The sequence below is a fragment of the Pseudorasbora parva genome, chromosome 3 (genome assembly GCF_024679245.1).
Source record: "Pseudorasbora parva isolate DD20220531a chromosome 3, ASM2467924v1, whole genome shotgun sequence".
Classification (NCBI taxonomy): Eukaryota; Metazoa; Chordata; class Actinopteri; order Cypriniformes; family Gobionidae; genus Pseudorasbora; species Pseudorasbora parva.
This window is the reverse complement of record NC_090174.1, coordinates 54,737,709-54,750,400: the sequence shown is the minus strand read 5'-3', so window position 1 is coordinate 54,750,400 and position 12,692 is coordinate 54,737,709. Positions and strand designations below refer to the sequence as shown.

Sequence of the window (12,692 nt, the reverse complement as noted above, 5' to 3'; positions counted from 1 at the left end):
TGGAGAGGAGACCTAGTGATGAAGCCAATCAGGAGAGGGGATTATTAGGAGGCCATGATGGACAGGGGCCAATGGGCAAATTTGGCCAGGATGGCGGAGTTACACCCCTACTCTTTATCGAAGGACATCCTGGGATTTTTAACGACCACGGAGAGTCAGGGCCTCGGTTTAACGTCTCATCCGAAGGACGGTGCTCATTGACAGTATAGTGTCCCCATCACTATACTGGGGTGTTAGGACCCACACAGACCACAGGGTGAGCGCCCCCTGCTGGCCTCACTAACACCTCTACCAGCAGCACCTGGTTTTCCCAGTTGGTCTCCCATCCAGGTACTGACCAGGCTCAGCCCTGCTTAGCTTCAGTGGGAAACCAGTCTTGGGCTACAGGGTGATATGGCTGCTGGCCATAGCTGAAATAAAGGCCAAAGTACTGTATAATTTACTTAGTACGCCCGGGGTCACAAGTGTGCATTTAAATGTTTTTTTTTTTTTTGCATTATTTACATGAGTTGTAACCAACAGTCTATGGTTGTAACCATAGATGGTAAAAAAATATGGACATAGTGTCTGTGACGTCACCCATATAGGATCCTGAAGAGTCGTCTGAAGTGTAAAGTAGAGACGAGATGGCCATTGTGCTTCTGTCACGGCCAGATAACAGAAAATGGGCAAAGAGGCGGGGCGTGGGCGGAGCTGAGGTAATGTGATGACTGACAGACAGCGGGTAAATGGCTATCCACCTGTCAATCAAAGTGGCCAAGCTCTTAATTATGCAGAACTTTAAGGCGAAACTAATGAGTTATAAAAAAATCAAAATCACCCCCTCACAGTTGTCATGAAGGGCAAAATTAGTGGTATAGACCAAAACCACAATTTGTACTAGGCTGTAAATATTTTTTTTTTCCGCTGTAAAGTTGGGAATTTTAACATGGGGCTCAATGAGATTCTGCTCCCTTCTGGAGCCTGTCGAGGAATTGCAGTTTAAGTTACTTCCGTATTAGTTAAGTTACTTCCTGTTAAATTATTCAACAGAAACTGAGGGAGATTGGCACTTGGTTATAACTTGTGACAAGAGATTGCTCAAATCTGCGAATGCGTCGAATATGTGAAAAAAAAGAAGAAAAAAAACTGATGTAGGTCTATACATTCAGCTTAAGTGTACAGTTCTAAGAACACATTTTAACCTCATAACAGAAGTATTTATATTTTGTATCTTTTTTTTAATAAAATCATAACATTTTATACAAGGCATCAGGCATTTCTATCATGTGAAAAGACCGACGCGACACGTTTAGGTGACTCACATCAATCATCTGTATGGTACTTTGCATACAATTAAATAATATTCAGCAAAATTATGAATTTAGGCTATAGACAAAATAAAATGTACACAATTTTACCGGAGACATGCATTAGTTTGACAGAGCTACACTGCACTCTCCTGAAGAGGTCACAAAAAGCCTGCCAAAAAAAAAAAAAGCCAGAATCTGGGTAACACAAAAACTACCCAAACACTGAAAAAATAACCTTAAAAAATGACACAAAAGGCTCAATGCAGGAGACTTTAGGGAGCATCATAGTTCCCCCAGACTCCTAATGATCCTGCAATCCTATAATCCTTTCAAAAGCATAATAAGGATACAATCTTATGTTAAGGAAACCTGGCTGATTGCACACAATCTATGCAAAACAATCAGAGTTCTGGTTCAAACATTTCACTGTCTGTGCGCTTTGCACAAAGGCATTTTGTGGAAATTGTCTTTGCTCAAAAGTTCTGCTTCAGAAGAACTCTCATCCTGAGCTTATTTATGAGAATGAACAAAGGGCATTATCTAAGATCCATGCCATAGAAACCAGGAGTGTAGCACCTATTATATACCTATTATAAATATTTAAGTTCATTTACAATTTTTTGTAAACTCATCATCATTATAAGCTTTGTTTTGCCTGTCATAAAGGGATGGGTTTTAAAGTCGGCATAAAACAGAAGTTGTGATATTCCTTTCTTTCCTATTGTGATGTATTTCTGAGAGAAACGGCTTATCGATTATGTAAAAATGTAGGACGGGACTTGATTTTGTTAAAGCTACAATGTGTGATATTTCCCCCCATCTAGCGGTGTAAAGGTATGACAATCCAGTGAATATTCGTTTCTGTTCCTCTCAATCCCGATTTCGTTTTGACTCCTACGGTGGCCGATTTAGTCCAAGATTAACATGGCTTCCAATTCGACCTCGTTCACGACTGCCCTCGAGTGTTAAAATGCGAAATTCGAAGCTTGAATTTACGGGTATGTCCCTCTTTGGCTAATGTACTTTCAAGATGGAGGGGCAACATGGCGACCGGCATTCAAACCCCTCACCCGTATGTATTTTCAATGGCATATTATAAACTTACGAGAATACTTTATTACTTGAAAGAAGTAAATATACATTAATGAGCACATATTTTTTTGAAAGAACTAGGTGTTTTTAGCTAAGAATAAACTAAAAAAGTTGCACAGTGTAGCTTTAATCGGGAATTGATTGGATAGCTATGGCTTGCTATTGGTTGATCTCATGTGAATGACAGGTTGCTCCGCCCCCGTGCCAGTAAATACGTCACCAGAGAAAAGATGTCGCTGCAAGATAGATGGGAGGTTATTTTGATTAAAGATTATGAGGTACATTAATTCAAAAAATTATGATGTGCACGGATAAATCACTTATAATTACAGCAATATTCTTTTAATAAATATTTAAAGGTGAATTTAAGATGTCTTTGCCAACCAGGTTGCATTATTAGTTGAATCAATAAATCAATATTGTAACACTTTTCATTTGTAAACTGAAAGGCCTTCACATGGAAAATGCTTAAAAATTGCACGACAAACCCTCCTGACCTTTAGCAAACAGGAGTGTACCAGATCAAATTATGGATTTGCCACAAGCAAATATTCATGTTTATCATACATAATCAATGAACTAGCGGCTACACCTATTAAATTCCAAACAAACATTCATAAGGCGTCAGTGAGTGTGATATAGCAGGTCATTTAAGAAAGAATTGAACTATAGGATGTAGGTCACGCTTGTTATTGGAAAAAAATATTTTCAATTTATTGTCTATGGAGAGCAGCTGTGGCCTACAGTCAAACGGAAACATGCTTACATACAACGGTAGATAACTGAGCTATGGTATTGTGGTATACCTGATGCTTTTTTGTTAGTGGAAGAGAGTGGTTTGCAGAAACGTTCCCTCAGGAAATCAAGTGTTAATTAATTTAGAAAGTGTGTTTAACTGCACTTTTTCTTTTCATTTTTATTGTCTGTATATCAACAGCCACTGATTGTCAATGGACATTAAATAATTATTTCATATGGAGCCTCTTAACAGAACCCCTAAAGGGTCGTGGTGATGGGAGATTGAATTAGAGACTGTGTGTTTGTATGTAAAATGTGATGGAAATAATATGAGGTGGGGCGAAAATGTATTTAAAAATGTTAGAAAAATATTTCAAGGCTTTTGAGAATGAGTTTCTCTGGGCAACGCCCACATTTTTTAACTCCCATTTCATATTTTTAGGGGCTCTGTATTAAAGGGACAAGGGAATGGGGAAATGATTTCAATGCTTTTGTGTTCGCTCATAAAACTCTGTTGGGCTCTTTGGGCTCTGATGAGAAACTTTGAGTTTTCATGCAACACTTTAGTGATGGAAATTGTAAGGAAGGACAAATTATATTTTAATGTTTCAACGTTTTTCAGGAAAACAAGAATGTTAAATATTTGAGAGCAAACTGAACGATTTTTTGGTGGAATGCAACAATTTTTGGTAGAGAACGCAAATGTTTTGCAAGTGCACGCCAAAGCATTGGAATAAAAATGTTCCTGCCATCATTTTTTTTCTTCATCACCACGTCCTCCTATGTTCACTCATAAAACTTGCATTCTGTCGTAAAACTTTGAGCTCTGCAGAGAAATACTGTGTTTACTCCCAAAACTTTAGTGATGGAAATAATGTGGAGTAGGAGGACAAATTATATTTAAATGCAAAGTTTCTCAGGAAATAATGTTTTCGTGAGAGAATGCAATATATCTGAGAGCAAACTGAACGATTTTTGGTGGAAAGTAACCTGTGAGAGAACACAAATGCAAGTGCATATAAAAACATGGAAATAGATAATTTTCCTCCATATATATATATATATTTTTTTTTTTTGTCATTATGTCCTTTTAGGGGCTCCATATTAATTAAAGGGCAGGGGGATTGTAAAAAACAATTATATACATTTAAATATATACATACACACTCTGTATTACCCAAAAAAGTATCCAAATCGTTAAATTGAGGTTCCAATCATTCCCATGACCAAAGGTGAATAAAATTAAGCACCTAGGCATGCAGACTGACTCTACAAACATTTATGAATCTTTCTGCAGAGTCAATAGCTACAGTCCTCCAAACTTCATGTGGGCTTCAGATTAGCTCACGGACAGTGTGCAGTGTACAGAACAAGGCCAAGCAGCTACAGCCAAGCCTTACACCACCAAGTGCAATGCAAAGTGTCAGATACAGTGGTGTAAAGCACGCCACAACTGGACTTAAGGGCAGTGGAGAAATGTTCTCTGGAGTGACCAATCATGCTTCTATGTCTGGCAATCCGCTTGATAAGTCTGGGTTTGGCGGGATTCAGGACAACGGTACTTGCCTGACTGCATTGTGCCAAGTGTAAAGTTTGGTGGAATGGTAGAAGCTTGACACACCGCTTTTTGGGGGGGCATTTTTTTCCATTCTTCTTTGCAGGACCTCTTAAGCTCTGTAAGGTTGGATGGGAGGCAGCAGTGCACAATTTTCAGATCTCTCCAGAGTTCAGTTGGGCTCAAGTCTGGGCTCTGGCTGGGTCAATCAAGGATATTCACAGGCTGTTATCTCAGTTATCTCGGCTGTGTGCTTAGGGTCGTTATCCTATTGGAAGATGAATCTTCACCTCAGTCTGAGGTCCAGATCGCTCTGGAGCAGGTTTTCCTCAAGGATGTCTCTGTACGTTGCTGAATCCATCTTTCCCTCAATCCCAAGTCTCCCAGTTCCTGCCGCTGAAAAACATCCCCACAGCATGATGCTGCCACCACCACTCTTCACTATAGGGATGGTATTGGCCAGGTGATGAGCGGTGCCTGTTTTCCTCCAGACATGATGCTTGCCATTCAGGCCAAAGAGTTCAATCTTTGTTTCAACAGACCAAAGAATTTGGTTTCTCTTGGTCTGAAAGTCCTTCAGGTGCCTTTTGGCAAACTCAAGGCGCCCTTATAAGATTGGCTTCCTATATTTAAAAAAAACCTGTGATGAATTACATTGCACTGGCCTGGCATTTTCAATTCAAAGGCATTTCACAAACGGTTGTACCTAGTTTAATATTAGAGCTGAGTTAAATTTGGAGTTATTTAGATTTTTGTTGCTTTTTAGAGCTACATGGCTTTATCGTATCTCTTTAAGGGTTTAAGGGTGAATAAACAAGGACAGGATATTAATTTAAGGGTAAGCTATAGCAAAAATATTCCTTTAAATCTTGAAATAAAGATAAACACATGAAACTGACATGTTGTTAGGCATTCAGTGAACTAGTTTAACCTCAGTACACAGAGCACATCATAAATAGTGATATTCTTCCAACCAGAAACAGCATCTTTACATCCCTGTCCTTATGCTGTATATCTCTCTATATAACCAGTGATCCCTTACTGGATCTCTATGTGAGGGATTTGCCACAGACCAGTGACAGATGTGCTGTGCCCTCTCCTCTCTTCCTAGAGTATATTTGTTTAGCAGGATTACAGCTTGTCATCTCTGGGGACGCCAGCCGCAGCGCAAAGCGTTCGGCTCTTAAAGGGCCGCCGCGCAGTCGAGCCGAGGGGCCCGTTCACATACCCAGTGTGTCTCCGAATGGACTCCCGCTGCGCTTGGCTCCGCAGAACCTCAATTTTCTCCCAGCCAGAGTGTTTCTCAACAGGCTTGAATGGAAAATGGATGTTGATTTGATCCAGAGCATGCAATGACACCTCTGACACAGTCCTTGTGGACCATGTGATAAATATTTAAAGCGCGAGAGAAAGAAATGTTTGATAGGAAAGAGAAAGAATTATGGAGAGAAACACACTAAAATGGAGGGGGATCGTGAGTGGGTGTGCGAGGAGGAAAGATGGAAGTCAAATGGCAGTATACATGCTGCGCTGATTAGATATTCCTTTTGAAGGTAGGTGTGGTGTCAGGTTTGCTTTGAGAAGCTTTTCGACTCTTGATGTTTCTGGGATAACAAAGACGTGTCAATGAAGCATTCGCTGATATGAAGATTTTGTTATGCGCTTTCCTGTGGCACTTTGCAGGCAGCTGGCTGCTAATTTATTAAGCGTTGATGTTTGGCATCTTGCGGGCAGACGTGTTTGACTAACATTATCTGCCGAGGATGGTTCACAACATCTTTATTTTCACACAACACATGCACGTGCATAGGTGTTTTTGATGCGCTGTGTGTGAAGACAATAAAAGAATATGTGAGGACAACAAAACAAAAGCAGAACATATATGTAAATCACTCAAAAAATAAAAATGTTTAAAGAAAACTTTCCCCAAGCAATTTAATTTAACTATTAAGGTATTTATTTACACCACTATACAGAAGTTTGAGGTAGATGTTTTGGTTGTTTTTAAATGAAGACTCTAATGCTCACAAACGCTCCATTTATTTGATAAAATTTATAGTAAAAACAGCAATATTGTGAAATATTATTTAAATTATTAATACATATTTTACACACACACACACACACACACACACACACACACACACACACACACACACACACACACACACACACACACACACACACACACACACACACACACACACACACACACACACACACACACACACACACACACACACACACACACACACACACACACACACACAATAACGTGATGCTCAATAAAAATGTATTATTATCATTGTTGAAAACAGTTGTGCTGATTACTATTTTTTTTTACGAAAACTGCAAAGATTCTTTGTTGAATAGAAATGTATTCGAAAAAATAAAGTTTATCTAAATATGTTTGTAACAAATGTCTTTATTGTCACTTCTGATCAATTTTAATAACTACTTTTAATTAAAGTATTAAAAATCTTACTGACCCTAAAGTTTTGAACAGTATTGTAAATCAGAGCATGATAATACAGTAAATTTACAGAACAGACAACTTACAGTAATGCGCTTACAATGGGGGTTTTGCAGGTAAACAGCGACATGAGACATGAATAAATAATGACAATAAATTCCGTTCAAAATCGTCATTTTACAGCAGGGAGGCTATTTCAATGTAGCCTACAATGTATTTTTTATAGGTATTTTTCAACAACAAAAAAGTAGGGCGGCACTTGACATTGTCCATTTGGGAATTACAGTTTTTTTATTCACTTTGGTACTATTTTCATAAATAAGATGTACCTTTTTCAAAACTCTTAGTACAAAAATCCAAACTGACACAGCTAGTCATTACGTCAAAACCTGATCTCATGCTTTCATTCAGTTGCACATATTTTCAGTCCACTCACTATCATTGTTTCAAGCACAATATTATTGTAATATGTAATGAGAACATTTGGTTTCATAACACAACTGTATGATTTTCTTTCAATTTAGTACTTTTAACAATCAGTTCATCCAACAGCAAACAATACAAGATACATGTTTCAAATCACCCTCGTGGCTTACAGATGCCACATAAGAAAATATGCTTACATTACCTAACTTATGTAAATGAATCCATAATCTTTGTAATAGTATCTATTCAGTGTGTTATCAAAAGGTGTGATAAAGTTATGACCCAGCCAGTAATGTGGAAGCCCCATGGTAATCTGTTTACAGTATCACATGGCATACATACTGCAATGTACAATGCTGTATTTGATTCCATCCGCCTTATCCATCCCTACTGTATTCTGCTCTATGTTCACACACACACACACACACACACACACACACACACACACACACACACACACACACACACACACACACACACACACACACACACACACACACACACACACACACACACACACAATATGGTATTTACGGTATGATTGAGATTTACGGTATGAAAGGTGGTTACTGTGAAACATTCATGTAGATGAAACTCATTTTGTGTAGTGAAAAGGATACTTTGTGGTTTTGTGTATTGTACTAACACAATTGAAAATATGCTGAAATGTTTGAAAAAAAGGGAACTTTTTATGATCTGTTGTGATATTAGTATTATGAGTTTTGAAAATGTACACCTTGCTTGTGAAAATAGTACCAAAACGAATAAAAAAATATAATTAGTTTTTGCTTATTGCTGCAATCTCATGTGATTGACAGGTTGCTGGAGGGGAGGGATTAATACTGTGGAGAGAGAATTGACAGGAAACGATTCAAAGCTGGAATGGAATGGGGACAGATTCCTTCTGGATTCAAACAATTCACACGTCGCTCTTACAGGAAAAGGTTCTATATATGAGCAATATCCCATCGGGCTGATACAGCCATATTGCATGGCTACAAGTGTGATATTACGTTTACACCACAGTTCGATGGCACAAGTCAGTAAATGTATAAGAAACAACAATGGAGTGTCTTTAAAATCACTCTTTTGTGCAGAACTGCTTTCTTCTGCCACAGATTCAAATCTCAAGTTAACAGTTTGACAGTTGAGCCCAAGCCTCCATTACGAATTCTAAAACGTCAATTTAGTTACGAAAGTTACGAAAGATCACTTGGTGTAAGCTGATTGTATAATGTAGAGTATAATGCTATTATGAGAGAGTGATCGACTAAACGAGTGTATACTTTTCGGAGGAGCCCGATCTCATGTAAATGCGTATCAATAGTACGAGTGTGCAATCTCGTGGAATGTATACGGCAAAATGAGTTTTGGCGTGCATATGGTACGCGTTTTTTTTGTGCATATATGATACGCACTTTATGGCATATTATACGTACGATTATGCGTACGATTTGGTTTACAAATTAAATGATTTATGTTATTTATAATTAAATAAATAATTATTTATTGAATAATAATTTATTAAATAAATTAATTGTTAGGAATTTGTGAATGCAAGTTATCAAAAAAAAACAAAAAAACAACAAAAAAACTGAACCCATTAAGCCTGAAAGCATTATTCAATCATTTAAAGAGTTACTTCAGATATTTAGCATTAAGCTTTGTATTTAAACTGGGTCATAAATGTAGTAGAAATGTGAAATTATTTTTGAATTTGGTGCCTTCTAGACTGATAAATGACAGAAAATGTATTTTTGTCTCATTGGGATGAAAGACTACAATTCCCAGAATGCTTCGCTGCCCTGTGAGGCCACTCCCAAAGCCACCGCTACTGGATCACTGGATCATGCTCCCACCACATTTATTTTTATAAAATCAGTTCATTTAGAGAGCAGAAACTACAATTAAAAACTCAATGTGCCTGTTCAATATAATGTGTGTGAGCAGCTGAGCTAGTGTCACGGCACAAATACAGCAGGAGTCAGATTATGATCATGAGAGCCGAGGTAAGCGTGTTTTCAGTCTGGCGTGTTTTCAGTTCATGCCTTTGGAAACTATCTTTCATTGGAATTAATTTGAGAAGTTAAAACACTCTCTTTGCTCCGCACAACTCCGTTTACATGACTGCCCGCAGCTGCCTGAGCTGAGTGCAGTGAGTGCGATCCCACTCCACATTCGCGGGTCGAAAACATGCAGAAATAGCACCCTCTACTGGCTGTAGTCTTTAGCCTCTGGCCAAAAATTCCTCCCATGACGGAAAATGACGATATTTGCGTCATCGGAGGATTTTTTCCCCAATAAACTGCATAAATCTCTTATCCCAGGGGGATATGGAGAGCATGATCATTCAAATATACTCCTGGGTTTCTACTGATACAAAGCTATATGCTAAATTGCTGAATTAACCCTTTAAGGCATTTCTCCTAGTATAGACTTTTTTTTGGCTTAATGGTTCTAAAAATGGAGTAAAGAACACTAGTGTTCTGTATAGAACTTAATAGATTTTTTTAATCCCCGCTCAAAATGTTGAAGCATGTGCTTATCATCTTAATTTCTGGTCTCAAAGTAATTTCCAGCAAAACTATTCATGTAGTCCCAATGCTAATGGAATAATTAAATTTACACTGATTCCATGCAACAAAATCAACTTGTATCGAATTAGCTCTTTTTAATTAACCAAACTGACCAAGCAGCAAAAATCTATTTTTCGAGTCAGTTTGGATAGAAGCATTTTTTTTTCTTTACACACTTTTTCTTTTCTGTTCCCATCTCCAGCCCCCAATATACATATCAAACCACTTTTAATAGGAAAATGTCGCCGACGTGTGCACGCTAGTATAAGTGTTGTCCGTAGGGGACGAAAAGAATGAAAAGTATTAACCTATATCTTACATAAAATATCTAGTTTTCTCGTGGACTACTGGGATGTATGTGTATGTAATGTTATGTATGTCCTAGTGCGCTCCTTGCATGCTTTTATTCATTATCATCTGGTTACAGATTTGTCTTCCTTGTGGGACCAATTCACTGTACCAAATTGATTCTGTACCCCCAACTGTATTAATGTAATGTTTGAAGAGGTACTTTGAATAAACTCAAACTCAAACCCTGCTCTAACGTCCCGTTTTATACTTCAATGATACAGTTCAGAATATGTTAATCGCACCACTGTCTCTCGCTTGACGTTCGGGGAGAGAACTGACCACATAACCATCTGCCATGGAGCATTCTGCTGCTTGTTTTGGCCCATCTGGATGTGTGACGCTTTGAGATCATGAAGTTTCTCATAATAGACTGCATCTTTATATCCCATAACACCCATAATTTTCCATAATGTGCCTGCAGTTGGAGTCATTTGTGTCCATGCCTATCTATTAGAATGCATGGACATCTAAATGTCTTAAAGCCATTTTCCTGATTATTTTTCAGTCTGTGCAAAACTAAGTCGAGAGTTTTCATGCAAAACTAAATGAATATTAAAATAATAAATAATACTATTTAAATATTGAAATAACAATAAATCATGGAGGTATACAGTAACTTTGCCTTTACGCAGATCTGGGCTATTTACGTCTGTCTGTGCATGTTTTATGGAGTGTGTTTGTGTGTAGAAATCAATGCTTGCGGTGTAAGTACCAGTAATCACTGCGGGTGAATGTAAATGCTTCATATATTTTCCGACTGGGTCACCCGAGGCAGAAGAGAGTAGGTCATGCATGCAACACTCTCTCTCACACACACACTCACACATATGCTGAAACCGAAAAGGCACATTGTAAATGTCAGTACGCTGAGTTGGAAAAGCCCAGAGCTTTACACAAAAAGATTTTTGTTTAGAAATCTACCAGAAGTATCCTATTTGTGAAATCAGTTTATATATAATTATACCAAATTAGCCAGCACTATTACTAATCTGTTCACATTACAAAAGCTGCAAAAACATAATATTCTACAGGTGCAGACAGTATGTTGGAATAGTTATGATAAAATGCTGGCCGCAAGCTTTCATAATGTCCTTTAATTTACAAATGCAAAACATTAGGACTATCGAAAAATACATTTATATTTTGGAGTGTTCGTGATGCTAATGATGTAGAAATGGTACACTTCACATTTTGCCACATAATAGGGATGCCCAATATATAAATACCATATTGGCTTATAATAAAGTACCCCTATAATTCTGTTTTAATTCTGTTCTGTTATGGTTGGGAAAGGTTTACAAACGTTTACATGTGTGGAAGATCAAAAAACACATTTTCTAATAACATATATAGCAACGTCACCGTTTTTCTCAAAGTCTATGAAACGGATTGATAAAGTATCCGGTCTCTCCAAACCCCTCCTTTCTGAGAGCTTCCTCTACTCGGATTGGTCATGTCCCAGTCTGCTGTGATTGGTCTACAGTTTACAGCATATGTCGGAAACAAATCACACATTTTCTATTTAATAACATTTGTATACACAGTAATACCAACAGTAACAATAGTGTCATTAAGCAAATGTTTTGCACTTTGATCCTAAAAAATTTGCTGTCATTTTAGATTTACAAACAGCTAGCCTGACAAGCCAGACCCACATCAAGATGTTTGGTCTGGAAACTCACCATAGACAGGGCTCAATCCGAGGGGCGGGATAAACGGTTGTCTTTCAAACTCCCTCTGCATGAGATAGGATAGCGCTACAACCAGAGCAACGAAGGTGAAGCAGAGTTTGTTGATAGATTAAACATTTGCCGTATCCGGTCGGCAAAACTCCGAACACATCTTCCCTTCTTAAGAAAGACTTCAGTGCCGTTCTTTGTTCTTTTCTCAGAGAAAAGCTAAATTTTTGGTATAAAATCAAAGTGGAGGCGCACATACAAATCTCACTACCCTGGCCTCAAGAGGTGCGCTAGTGACTGATGCTAGAGGCTGTGTTCTTTAGTCTCTCCATGCCGGAGACACCAGTTTGAAGCCCATTCACAGCAGGTCAAGTAGTACTGGTAACAATTGGTGCCGTGACCCAAATGGGAGTGAGGTTTAAGGTGGTAACAAAGCAAGCTATTAAGTAAACCTCACATCCCTATTCTTAAGAGGTGGTATTTAGCATTCTTCTTAGAGCTCCCACCTCC

General features: G+C 38.1%; 1 pseudogene; it reads right to left on the bottom strand.

The window, feature by feature from the left end:
* Positions 1-289: 289 nt before the first annotated feature.
* LOC137072209 (5S ribosomal RNA) lies at positions 290-405 on the bottom strand (annotated as a pseudogene).
* Positions 406-12,692: the final 12,287 nt, after the last annotated feature.